We start from the raw sequence: 13199 nt of genomic DNA, 5'->3' as shown, positions 1-13199 counted from the left end.
CATTTACTCAGTGACTCTACAGATTCCCAGGAACAACAATAATTATTACTGTTACTGCTGAAATTATTTCCTTGTTTCACGAACAATGCTTCTCCTCAACACAGAAACTTGTCTAAACAAGGCATCATGTAAATAAACAAGAGTTTACACCATTTTTATGTGATAAAGACACGTTAACTGGAGCTGCAGAAAGCAGCAGTGTAACATCTTTTATACACATCATTGCTATTTAAATATACCATACATTAAGATTTTTTTGGATTGTTCATTAGGATGAATTGAAATCCTGTCTGCCATTCCTTTCAGATCAAATAGAAATACTGTAAATGGAATCATGAAATGTGATTGAATAAAAGATACTTCCTGAAATCTTTGTGGTATAAATGTTTTCATTATTCAGGTTTTATTCTAATAACATTTGTGAGAACACCTGCAGCCGAACTGGCTGGACAGGATTTCTGTCAGAACTATTTGACAGATTGAAATTCCCTCCGAGGACATTCCAGTAAGGAAGAGTTTTGTGCCAGCAGCATACCAGAGACATGACGTTTTCTACAGGACATTATATAATAAATATTCCTACAGCTTCTACTCATACACAACACCATCAGTTAACACAACGTAGCATCAGAACACTGGAAATGTTCCTCTGTACCCCGATGGAGATATTCCATTAAAAACCAGTCGTTTCCAGCTACAATAGTAATTTGCTACATTCACAATGATTCATTTCATGGTATCTTCACTGAAAAATTGCTTTTCTTTCAACAATAAGGACATTTCTAAGTGTCCCCGAACTTTTTATGATAGTGTGAGTGTTAGGTGTTAAGTGCCATTTTCTAAAGTGCTCTTTAAATATTCAACACAAAGCAATGGAAGACATAAATGCAGTCACTGTATAAATGAACGGACAAAACAGAGCTGATCAGTCCTAACCAAAGATAAACACAGTGGAAGTTTGTGCCAAAGTCAACTCTTTCACTTTTAAACTGGAAGCTGTTCCTAAAGTTGACCTCTAGAAGTGAAGGATAGTTGTACTTACTGGCCATGTCAGTGTTTCCAGAGGATGGGAAGTCTTGTCACGTTGGTGTGCTGTTGGTGAATATTTTGAGTTCAGCTCTGTGATAAAGTCAGCTTCTAGTCTCCTCCCCTCAAACATCCTGTTCTACGAACCTTTTTAAAACCACAGCAGCGAGGCGATCCTCAGTTCTGAGTTATGGTACAGAAAAATTTAAATCAAAAATGACTGCTGACATGTTATTTAGTTTGTTGTCTCTTTTATTTTTATCATGTTCTATTTTAAAGTAGCAAATCAATGTGAAATTAAAACGGTTCCAAAACCTGCGCTTCAGAAGGTCCAACCTCTTTTAAAGCCAGAGTGGAGATGATCTCAGAGGTAGGAATACCTGGATTAGGGTTAGGGTGTTGGACAGGTTTTGGACAGGTTTTGGACTCATGTCAGACTGGTTTTGGACTGGTGTTGGACCTTGACTGTGACATCCAGCCAGTGAATACCAAGAAAGTTTGAGTCTTTGGTAAAATAGAAGAAAGTTTTGACCCAAAGGAGAAAAAGACTCAGTTTAAAACAGGAAAATTCATGCTTCTCTCAAAAATCAAGACATCACAAACATAAATAACATGAATACTTTCACTGACTTTGTGAAAACACTAAAAGACACAACTACTTGATTACAACTGTAGAGGACAGGTAACAGGAAGCGGGTCTAGAATTTATTCAACATTGAAAAAAAATCTTTGAAAAAAGCTTCATCATATATTTATGCAAGAAACAAACTCAGAAGCAAAATGTTTTTACATTCATCATCATGTTCACTTAAAGTCCAGATTGTTTTTAAATCTCTGAGAATGTCACGGACTTCATGATATTTGGATGTGTTGTTGGAAAAGGTTGCTGAAAAGCACTCCAAAAAATTCTGACAAAAGGTTTTTGAAAAGCATCAGTCAGGACAAGACAAGAACGTTTAAAGTTCCTGAAGATCTCCTGGAGTCCAGTTAAATCCATCATTAAAGAATGGAAGGAAGATAGAACATGAATAAATCTGAGAGCAGGACGTCCTCAAGACCTGAGAGACTAGAGAGGGAGGTCACCAAGACTCCTATGATGCCTCTGAAGGAAGAAGCATGGTGGTGGCAGCATTGTTAAGATCCAACCTCTAGGGGGTGGCTGGAAGCAACAAAACAACCAGAATGTTATTGGTTCAGGTGAAGGGATTTATTGCTTAGTGGCAAATGGAACATAAAAGTGATAATTAAGAACACAAGACTGGTGAGTGTTGCTAAACCAAAGAACAGAAAATAACAAAACGAAGGCTAACAGAGTTTTTAAACTATCTGAACGCTAACAAAGTAACTAAACTCCCTAGCCAAACATAAGTACATCAGCGACACCCACCACAAGTAACAAAAACCAAAACGAATTAAACAAAGATGGTGCCTCACACTCACACACACTGGCCACACAGGTCACGAGCACTCAAAACCGAATAGCTTCTCCCTAAGTTGGCGGACTGCTACCTGGAGCCTCAGTCTCCACTGAGACTGTGGGCTCCACACCAAAGTAGCAGCCGCTAACAGAAGCCCGAAGTGTCGGTAGAAACCACCACGAGTATCTACAAAACGAAACATCACAGAAATGCAAACAATATAACACTCACAGAGAGGCACCAGAGTGGACTGGCCACAGACACCAGCCGCCCAGACTAAGAACATGGTGGCAGGTGTATAGTGTACAGGTGTGGTGATGGCTGTGTCTGGTTGGTTGAAGGTGGAGGGGAGCTGGAGGGCGATGGGGAGAACAAGGTTGCAGTGCAGGTCATCAACTCCTGAGTCGTTAGTTGGAATGGCTGGTAGCTGGACTTCTGGAGAGACTCTGGAAACAACCACAGCTGAACCCACACATGCAATTCTCCAAACAAAGGCCTAAACCCAGAAACCAGACGGCACACTGACATTGGTGGCCATGACAACATCATTTATGATGAAGCACGGTGGTGGCGGTATCATGATGAAGCACGGTGGTGGCGGCATCATGATGAAGCACGGTGGTGGCGGTATCATGATGAAGCACGGTGGTGGCGGCATCATGATGAAACACGGTGGTGGCGGTATCATGATGAAGCACGGTGGTGGCGGCATCATGATGAAACACGGTGGTGGCAGCATCATGATGAAGCACGGTGGTGGCAGCATCATGATGAAGCATGGTGGTGGCGGCATCATGATGAAGCACGGTGGTGGCGGTATCATGATGAAGCACGGTGGTGGCGGCATCATGATGAAGCACGGTGGTGGCGGTATCATGATGAAGCACGGTGGTGGCGGCATCATGATGAAACACGGTGGTGGCGGTATCATGATGAAGTATGGTGGTGGCAGCATCATGATGAAGCACGGTGGTGGCAGCATCATGATATGAAGCATGGTGGTGGAGGCATCATGATGAAGCACGGTGGTGGCGGCATCATGATGAAACACGGTAGTGGTATCATGATGAAGTATGGTGGTGGCAGCATCATGATGAAGCACGGTGGTGGCAGCATCATGATATGAAGCATGGTGGTGGAGGTATCATAATGAAGCACGGTGACTAGTTACCTGTATTCAAAGGGCACACTAATTGCCACAGGTGTGGCACAAACATGAGGTAAATTGTTTTTGATCATGCTGGACTGTTGGGAAGACTTTGCTCTTTGTTAATTTTGATGAACTCCAGACGGTAAATACATTGATGATACATCCGTTCATAATTGTGAGTTTCGACAGTTATTTTTTGGAATATAGACTCTATTGGTGGTATTTTTATTTTTTTTGGGACCATGACAGAGTCCAAGAGCATGTCAGAGCAGCCACAAGCCACGCGTTCTTAATGGAACCAAGTTTGCTTCAACAACCATATTTGGAGTAATTTCATAATCAACACTGAGCATTAAGCAGGTGTAACACTCTTTGAGGAGTTAATTCTAAATAACACTAAAAAACCCTCAGTCTTATTTCTGTCATAGTGTAAAACTTGTCTGACACTACTCACTGTAGTGTCAATCAAGTTTTACTCGAAATACAATATTAGCTCTAATCAGAGTTAAATTAACTCTGAAAATTCAACACTATCTTCAGTGTAACTTTAACACTTTGTGGGTTGGGACCAAATGTTCAATAACTTAGTGTTGAAATTTACTGTTTGAGTGTTATATGTACACTGGCGATGTTACTGTGTAGGATCATATCAGAGCAAGAGGAGCTACTGACAAACACAGAGACACAAAATCATCAAAAAGGGGCACAAAATTACCACAAAGAGACACAAAATGAGGACAAAGACAAAGAATGACAACAATAAGACAATAAACAACCACAAGGAGATGTCTGGAAGAGCAAAAATAACAATCGATTAGATTTTGGAGGTGATCCGGATCACCGTCTGGATCCAGGATTTTTTTTTGCGGAGGTCTGCACTCTCCGAGTGCTTTTCTAGTTATTATTATTATTATTATTATTATTAAATGCAAAGTTGTGTGCTGTGGATGTAGATCTCCATGGTGTCGTTGTTTCTCTCTCTGGTGTCCATGATGTGCAGGTGAAGGAGAAAATGTCCGTGACACTGACTTTCTTTAAAAGTATTTTATTAAAAGAAAGAGCAGCATCAGTACAGACAGAAGCAGTCTGGAAGGAGTCGGCCAATTGAATCCTCCTTGCTGGACAATGACCAGCAATCAGATTTTATAGGTTTTCAACATATAGGAGGGGTTAAAACAAATGGTTCTTTATTGCCTACCATATGGGGAAAGCAGAGAGCATCCCCAAACAACTCTCCCTTGTCTACAACAGCTGAAGAATCCCTAAATCAGTATTTTAGACAGAAGAACCCTCATAAAAACACCTCCAGCAGGGCTCTGTAAACAGGAGAACACTTTCCCATGGCATGGGTTGAATATAATGCTGGTTCCATCTGTGGTCAGAGACACCAGAGCAGACAGTACATATAACAAGCAACTCATATCAAATACTAGAACAAACAAGACAAATTCTATTCTACTAACTTATTAAGAAATACATGTAACAGATCAGATACCACAATGGTAACAGATGCTGTGGATGTAGATCTCCATGGTAACGGATGCTGGGGAGCAAGCCGGTCCAGGTTCTGTTCAGAGTCTCCCTTTAACCAGCTTGATTCAGATTCTCTGTTGAAGTTTTTCAGCAAACCCAACGATCTGCATTCTAGTGGTTGCCATGGAAACCAACATACTTTGAGTTGCAGAAAATGTATAAAAGTGTTTTCATGTTTGTTCCTAATCAGAGTTCTGCTGCTAACAGACAGAAGATGAATCTGTCTGTTGGTTTTTATCACAGAGAAAACTCAGGAACATTCAGTTTTTGTGGGTCTGTCCAGAAAACAGAAGAGATTTCCTTCATAGACAGTTTCAGACCTAAATGTTGAGCTTCATGTTTAAATTAATGCATTTTTAGGTTTCAGAGCTCCGATGTGCAGCTGTCATCAGGTAGAAATAAGAGTCACAGAGAGAAAAATAAAGATATGAACTCCCAGCGTCAACGATTTTCTAACAGCATTTGGCTGACTTGTTTTTATTGAAAATTAATTTTATTTTCCTCACAGCTCTTTATCATAACAACTGAAGCTGAAGCGTGATTGGTCCGTTTATGCAGAAGAAGAGGAGTCACATCTTTGTTAACACAGAAAAATGATAAATATTGTCCAAAATCCAAATCAAACTGACCATAATTCAGGGTCAAAAAGCAATAAAATGGGAAAACTTCACATTATTTTGGACAATTTTAGGCTGACGGGAAAATAAATGTTTGTTTGATGCAAACAAAAAAGACTCTTTATTGCCAAAGAGTTCCCTTTTGGTACATTTTCTAAAAACCCAAATTAAATTGATCATAATTCAACATTAAAATGGGGTGGCATGGATCAGTGGGTAGAGTGGCCGTCTTGTAACTGGAAGGTTGCCGGTTCGATCCTCGGCCCGTCGTGCTCATGTTGAGGTGTCCCTGAGTAAGACACTGAACCCCTAATTGCTCCTGATGGGTTGTGGTTAGCGCCTTGCATGGCAGCTCCTGCCATCAGTGTGTGAATGTGACGTATCATCATGTAAAGTGCTTTGGATAAAAAGCGCTACATAAATACAACCATTTAAAATCAAAGAACAACTTCATTATTTTTACCCACAATCCTCAGCTCAGCTACGTAACAGAGCTATCTAATCGACTTCAATCCTAAACATGCTTAATTTTCTGTGATGGAAAGAAAACTAATGGATTCTTTATGTTTTTAATGTTTCTGGCTGATAATCTGAGTCCTGGTGATAATTCTGGCCATTATAAGTGTGTGTGTATGAAATGAGGGCTTTTTATCACGTCTTTTAAAACTTTTCTCTTTGATATTTCCCACTTTTCTGTGTTTCCCTTAGAAATGGACCAACGTAAGATTTTCATTTAAAATAATTAATAATCAAATAATTTTTCTTAGCTCAGATGTAAAAATGTGTTTTGTTTTTTTCACTTATTTTTAAAAAACATTCTACTATGTGTTTTCCATTTTTTCCATCAATAAAAATTCTTGAATTTATAAATAATAATTGGATGTTTTTGAATTTATTTATGTTCCTGTCAGTGTTTGGAGTATTTGTGAAATGTTTTAGTAAATATTGGACTGAAACATAGATTTTTATTTTCTATTTTCATTTTGATTCTAAACGGCACAGAATCTGAAAGGAGAGTTTTTTTTTTGTGTGTTTTTGTCTTTGTTAAGCCATAAAACAAGTTTACTTGTGTTGTTGTGGTGTTTTGGTGCTTAAAATGTTTGTTTTCCCAGCGAAAATAAAGAATCTAATCTAATGGAACCTGTTCTCTGACTGGAGTTCAGGTTTTGTTGAGTCACTTTACACTCAGAAAGTCCGGTTTTGTCAAAGCTTGTTCTCACAACAACAGGAAGCTGCAGAATTGATGCTTTAGTTGCATTAATCCTCCTCCAGCTTCTGTTTGTTTTAATAAAATGATCTTTTAGAATTTCTCTGTGTTTTCCAGCATTTTGATTTATAAATCAGGAGCCGCTTCACTGAGGAGAGTCTTTTAGTTTTCAGGTAATATGATGGTGAAGAAAATGTGTTCCTGCGGTAAAGAATCCACTGAATTATTATTTGATCCATGAACTGGTCATAAGGATCACTCAGTTCTTCTTCAGTTTGTTGCTGCCGTCGGGTGAACAGGTGATGATGTCAGCAGCACGTCAGTCTGTGATTGGAGCAGTAAAACTCATCTACATTAAATTAACTATTATACTAATGTAGATGCACTCATGTGACATAAACTGTGAAGTCATCACTGAATAAATTAAGCTTTAATTTTAAGCTTTTGTATCTGTGTTCCCCCCTCTGACCTGAGCAGGTGGTACTTTCCACTCCGACACACCTGATGGGATCAAACCACCTGCACACACTCCACACAGGCGCAGTTCATTTAACCTTCATGTTGCTTTCTTCTCCTTTGAATGAATATTTTTGGCATAAATGTGAACTTTTTGAACGGACTCTGCTCATCAGATGGAGGAACGTCGGTCGAGGGGTTTGTTGGAAGATTCAGGTGAGAGGAACCAAAAGTAAGATGTTAGGCAGGATTGATCTGCTGTCGTATCTTCATCAGACACTGATGCTGCTGTTGTTGTAAACTCACAGCTTTCTACCTGAGTGGAGCTACAGAGACACCCAGTGGCTGATCGGATGAACTGCAGCTCCACAGATCAGTTCAGATCAGATCAGCAGCACCTGGTTCACACGGAAACATCATGATTCTGGATGCGCATCAGTCTCCAGTTGGTTAGAATTTAAAGTGTTTTCCTCAAAACTCAACCAGCTTTATTCGAGTAAATCATCATAAAGAGATCGGTTCATGATGGGTTTGTGTTTTCTCCAACCTCTGCTGCCAAACTTGAGGTTCTTACAGACGAATAATTAAGAAAAATCTCACCTTACACTGGATGCTTTTATGGCTAGCTTTATTGCAAGGAAACTACTGTAAACTTTGCCAGAACATCAAAATCAAACTACAATCTGTTCTATTAGCCAGGTCATTACAGAGTATGCAAAGCACTGGCAAAAAAAGTTGGATCTGTCTGTGAACTGGTGGATCAATAACATGACTTTTCCCAGATTGAATCCCAGAGAGTCCTGACTTGTTAGTTGGATGATGAAGAGGTCAGAGGTCACAGCATGTTGGCAGTGAATTTATCTGAAACTAGAAAACAAAGCAACAAAAAACCTCACGTCAGATTTGGATCGTCATTAGAGCACATTTCAGGACTTCGGTGTATTTTCTGAAACAAAAACGTTTTGTTTACAGCGTGGAGGAAAAAATATGGAACCAGGGGTTAGACTGGAAATAAAACATGGACTGGTCTGGTAGAAAAACCTGAGCTATTAAAACAGAGGACACACAGTTAGACACAAAGACCACAAAGAGACGCAAAGCAACCACAAAGAGTATTTTTTGTGTCTCTGCAGTAATTGTGTGTCTCTGTGGTCATTTTGTATCTCACTTTGACCATTTTCTGTCTCTTTGTGGACATTTAGTGTGAATTTGCGGTTAGTTGTTGTTTTGTTGTCATTCTGTGCCTTTGTGGTCATTTTGTTTCTCTTTGTGTTTGTTCAGTGTCTCTTTGTGTTGATTTTGTGTCTGTGTGGTAATTTTGTGTCTCTTTGTGGTCATTATCCATATTTTTGGACTGTGGGAGGAAGCCGGAGTACCCGGAGAAAACCCACGCATGCACAGGGAGAACATGCAAACTCCATGCAGAAAGATCCCAGGAAAGCCAGGATTTGAACCAGCGATCTTCTTGCTGCAACGCGACGGTGCTAACCACTGCATTTAGTGTGAATTTGTGGTTGGTTGTTGTGTCGTTGTTGTCATTCTGTGACTTTCTTGCCATTTTGTGTCTCTGTGTTTGTTCAGTCTCTCTTTTTTGTTGATTTTGTGTCTGTGTGGTAATTTTGTGTCTCTTTGTGGTCATTTACTGTCTCATTTTGGTAATTTAATATAGCATGCAGGATATAGCAGTAAAGCAGTATGATTTTGGACTTCTTTCAAAGTTGTTTCACTGGAATCATGTTTTAATGAGTTATTTTAAATACAGACACGTGAAATGAAAGAAAACAGTCTTTAAATCAATACTGCGTGTGTAATGTTGAATGAACAGGCGGCAGCAATACTATTATTACAGTGTAAATTCAGCAACATTACGGATGAGCAGCACAAGAGCACCACAGTATGATTGGTTGATTTTTCATTTTGTTGTCTCAGATTGAGGATTTTGAGAGTTTCCTGGTCATTTTGTGTTACGGTGGGGGGTGGTTGAACCCAGGCGCAGACACAATAGACAGGCAAACAGGAGTTAAAGGAAATGGAGTTTTATCACCAAAATAAAAACTAAGAACTAGACAGAGGAGGCGAGCGAAAACCAAACAGTTGAACACAAACGAGCCACGGGGAAGTACTCACACTCAGGGGAACTAATAATGAAGGAGAAACCAGGCTGAGGTCCATCCAAAACTACTGAGTACAAGGGGGAAATCCACAAAAAGGGGGGGAAGCAGAAAGGTCCAAAAAACTGATGTAGTCCAGAGAGGATTGGGTTTGTGGGGGACGGAGTCTGGGACAGCATGTGGGTCTGTCAAACAATGATCCAGCAGAGACTGAGGGGAAGAGCAGAGCTTAAGTGGCAGAGGAGGGGAGCAGGTGAGGGGAGTTGAGCTGATTGGTGCAGCTGACGCCTATAACAGCAATCAGCCAACAGAGTGAAGGCAGACAGAGGGCGAGCAACCGGGAGGAGAGGACAGCAGACAGAGGGAAACAGAGGTATGGGCAGGAGCTGGAGTGGAACCATCACATTTTGCTTCTTTTTATGCTGATTTTTGCTTCATTTTGTGTCACATCTTGACTGTTTTACATTATTTGTGAGTATGATTGGTTGATTTTTCTCATTTTGTTGTCTCAGATTGTGAAGTTAAAAGGGAGAGCGTCCCCAAACACACCAACTGGTGGATGTAAAACACACTCCAGGCCTGAAGGGGCAACATCAGCACAGGAGTGGAACTAAAAAATGACAACCAGTGCTTCCACAGGGACACAATTTACCTGGGCACCGTCTCATCCAGCAGGCCTTAAAATGTTTGGTGATCAGTCAGTCTTCCTTTGATCCTGGTCGTCATATGAAGTAAGACACAGCTGCTGTTTGGACCATGAGGACGCATCTGGTAGGACTAATTAAGAGAACTTGAAATGTTTGTTTTGTATAAAGAAATTGAAGTTTAATTTAATGAATTTGGTTCACACTCAAGATTATAAAGTTGAAAGTCAATTTAAATTTATTTAGTAAATGTGTAAATTAAAGTTCTTTGATTTAAAGAACACATGATGTTTGAAAATACTGTCTTTTTTCCAATTCATATTGAAGGTTATCAACCTGTCAACTTTCATTCCACCTTTAAACCAAAAGCAGCAAAAAAAAAAACAAAGAAAGAAGACTGAGTTGTCCCTTTGTGAGCCGCATGGCCAAACAGGCTTTTTACAAGTTTGAGGAAAGCTGTGTCGAAACACATACAGAACTTGCCACAGATTAAGAATTTAGTGAGTTTCCTGGTGATTGCGCATCTTTCTATGCTGATTGTTCTTTTTCTTTTTTTGTCACATCTTGACTGTTTTACATTATTTGTCAGTATGATTGGTTGATCATTTGTTTTCATTTTGTTGTCTGTGAGGATTTCTTGAGTTTCCTGGTCATTTTGCTGCATTTTTTTTTCACGTCTTGAGTGTTGCATTATTTGTGTGTGACTGAGTTTTGTCATTTTGTTGTCTCAGATTGAGGATTTAGTGAGTTTCCTGGTGATTTTGCACGTTTTTATGCCGACTGTTGCTTCATTTTGTGTCACATCGTGACTGTTTTGTATTATTTCTGTATTGCTTGATTTGATTTTGATCATTTTGTTGTCCAAGATTGAGGATTTAGCGAGTTTCCTGGTGATTTTTGCAGCTTTCGATGCTCATTATTGCTTCATTTTGTGTCATATCTTGCCTGTTTGTCATCTATTTTTTTTTTTTTTTTTTTGGTTGAAGTCATTTTGTTGTCTCACATTTAGGACTTAGTGAGTTTCCTGGTCACATGACTAGGACAATGTATACATATTGATATATACGTTTTATTTTAATAGGATCTTGGTATATCTTAATATAGTCCTATTTTAAACCTGGTTTACATCCTCCCCGCCTTAAACCAGGCACGTCCCGTTGCATTCTAAACTTAAACATGAATAGACGGCACAATAGATTCAGGAGAGGTGGAAACACTTAGGATATCGGACACATTTTGGAGCAATGTCTGAACTACAGATATAAGCGGGTTACCGAGGGTGTTGTAATCTAGTCATTTAGGTGGTGCTCTGAGTTGAGCGTCTAAGCGTAAAACCACTGTTAACTACATCCCTGGCAGTGGTGACTGGTGAGTTAACCAAGTCAGGCTCAGACTGAACTGGATCTTCAGGCAAGTCTTCATCCATCGAAACTACGGTAGGTATGTTTACGGGCTCAGGTGAGTTTACAGGTAAGTTGTTTGATTCATTTCCTTGATCCTCTTCATTTTCTTCCACACTTGACTCCGACTCATTGTTGCTCGTCTCCGGCTCAAGTTTGTCAAGAGGGACAGAAATGATGGAACAGGGAGTTGGAGAATGGATTTAGTCAGGTTCACTTCTGACAGACAGCCGGAACTGGACGCGTTTTCTCCACAGTGAAGCAGATATCAGGTAAGTCAAGACTTACGGGGACCACGTCCTCAGACTCTTCAGCAGCAGGTGAGTCGGTGTGGACATCGGGATCAGGATTAAGACGAGTGCGTGGTCGAGTTACAGGAGACTATCCACAGGGCACATCACTATTCTCATTGGCCGGATGGAAGGAGGAGGTCTCTATGGAGAGTGCGTACAGGTCCATCTTTGCGCTCAGGCTTTACTTTGTAAACTGGGTGATCTCCAGCTCTGCTGATCACAACAAAGACATCTCTCACATTTATCAGTTTGTTTTCCTCTGAGGTGTACATTCCTCACAAGCACTCTGTCTCCCACTTCCAATGCTGATGATATGATTTGCTGGTCGAAGCGTGTTTTATTTCGTTCAGCACATTTGAGAGTGTTCTTTTAAGCAATCTTGAAGCTCTCTTCAAGGCGTGACTTTAAATCTTGCACATACTGTGAATAGATTTTGTGCTTGTTTTCCTGCAGTGGGAGACCAAAAGTAAGGTCAACAGGCAGACGAGGCGATCGTCCAAACATTAGCTCATACGGGGCATAACCAGCAGCCTCATTCTTGGTGCAGTTATATGCATGAACTAATGGCTTCACATAGTCTTTCCATTTTGATTTGTGTTTTTCCTCCAGTGTTCCAAACATGCTAAAGAATGTATGATTAAATTGTTCCACTGGATTGCCTCTTGGGTGGTATAGTGTCGTACGGCTCTTTGAATACCTGCCACCTCACACAGCTCTTTAATTAGCCTTGACTCAAAATCCGGCCCCTGGTCAGTATGGATTCTCTTGGGGATGCCGTAGTAAATGACAAAACTGTCCCATAAACACTTTGCCACAGTTCTTTCTTTCTGGTTTGGGTTTGGAATGGCCACTGTAAACTTGGTAAAGTGACTTGTTAGAACAAGTGTCTCTGGTGTTCCTTGAGTCAGGCTCAAGGCTCAGTAAATCCATACACAGCAGTTCGAGAGGACACAAAGGGATGATGTTGACCAGTGGAGCAGATTTATTGGGCAACGCCTTCCTCCAGACACAACGACCACAAGTCTTGATTTTGTGTTCTACATCCATGGCCATTTTGGGCCAGAAAAAGTCCTAATTTAAACCTGGGTTAGACGCATCTTGACTGTTTTACATTTGTGAGTATGATTGGTTGACTTTATTTCTTTTTTTTTTTTTTCTCTGAGGATTTTGTGAGTTTCCTCATCAGTTTGCTTCATTTTGTCACATCTTGACTGTTTTACAGTATTTGTATGATTTGGTTGATTCTATGCTGTACTAAGGTGTTTATTTTGGACAAAATTTTTTGTTTCAAAGAAAACTGCTCTAGTGTTTTTCACAGCCTACTTTACATTATTTCATTTTGCG

This window comes from Acanthochromis polyacanthus, chromosome 3 (assembly GCF_021347895.1).
Source record: "Acanthochromis polyacanthus isolate Apoly-LR-REF ecotype Palm Island chromosome 3, KAUST_Apoly_ChrSc, whole genome shotgun sequence".
NCBI classification, from domain to species: domain Eukaryota; kingdom Metazoa; phylum Chordata; class Actinopteri; family Pomacentridae; genus Acanthochromis; species Acanthochromis polyacanthus.
Note: the sequence above shows the minus strand (reverse complement) of the source record.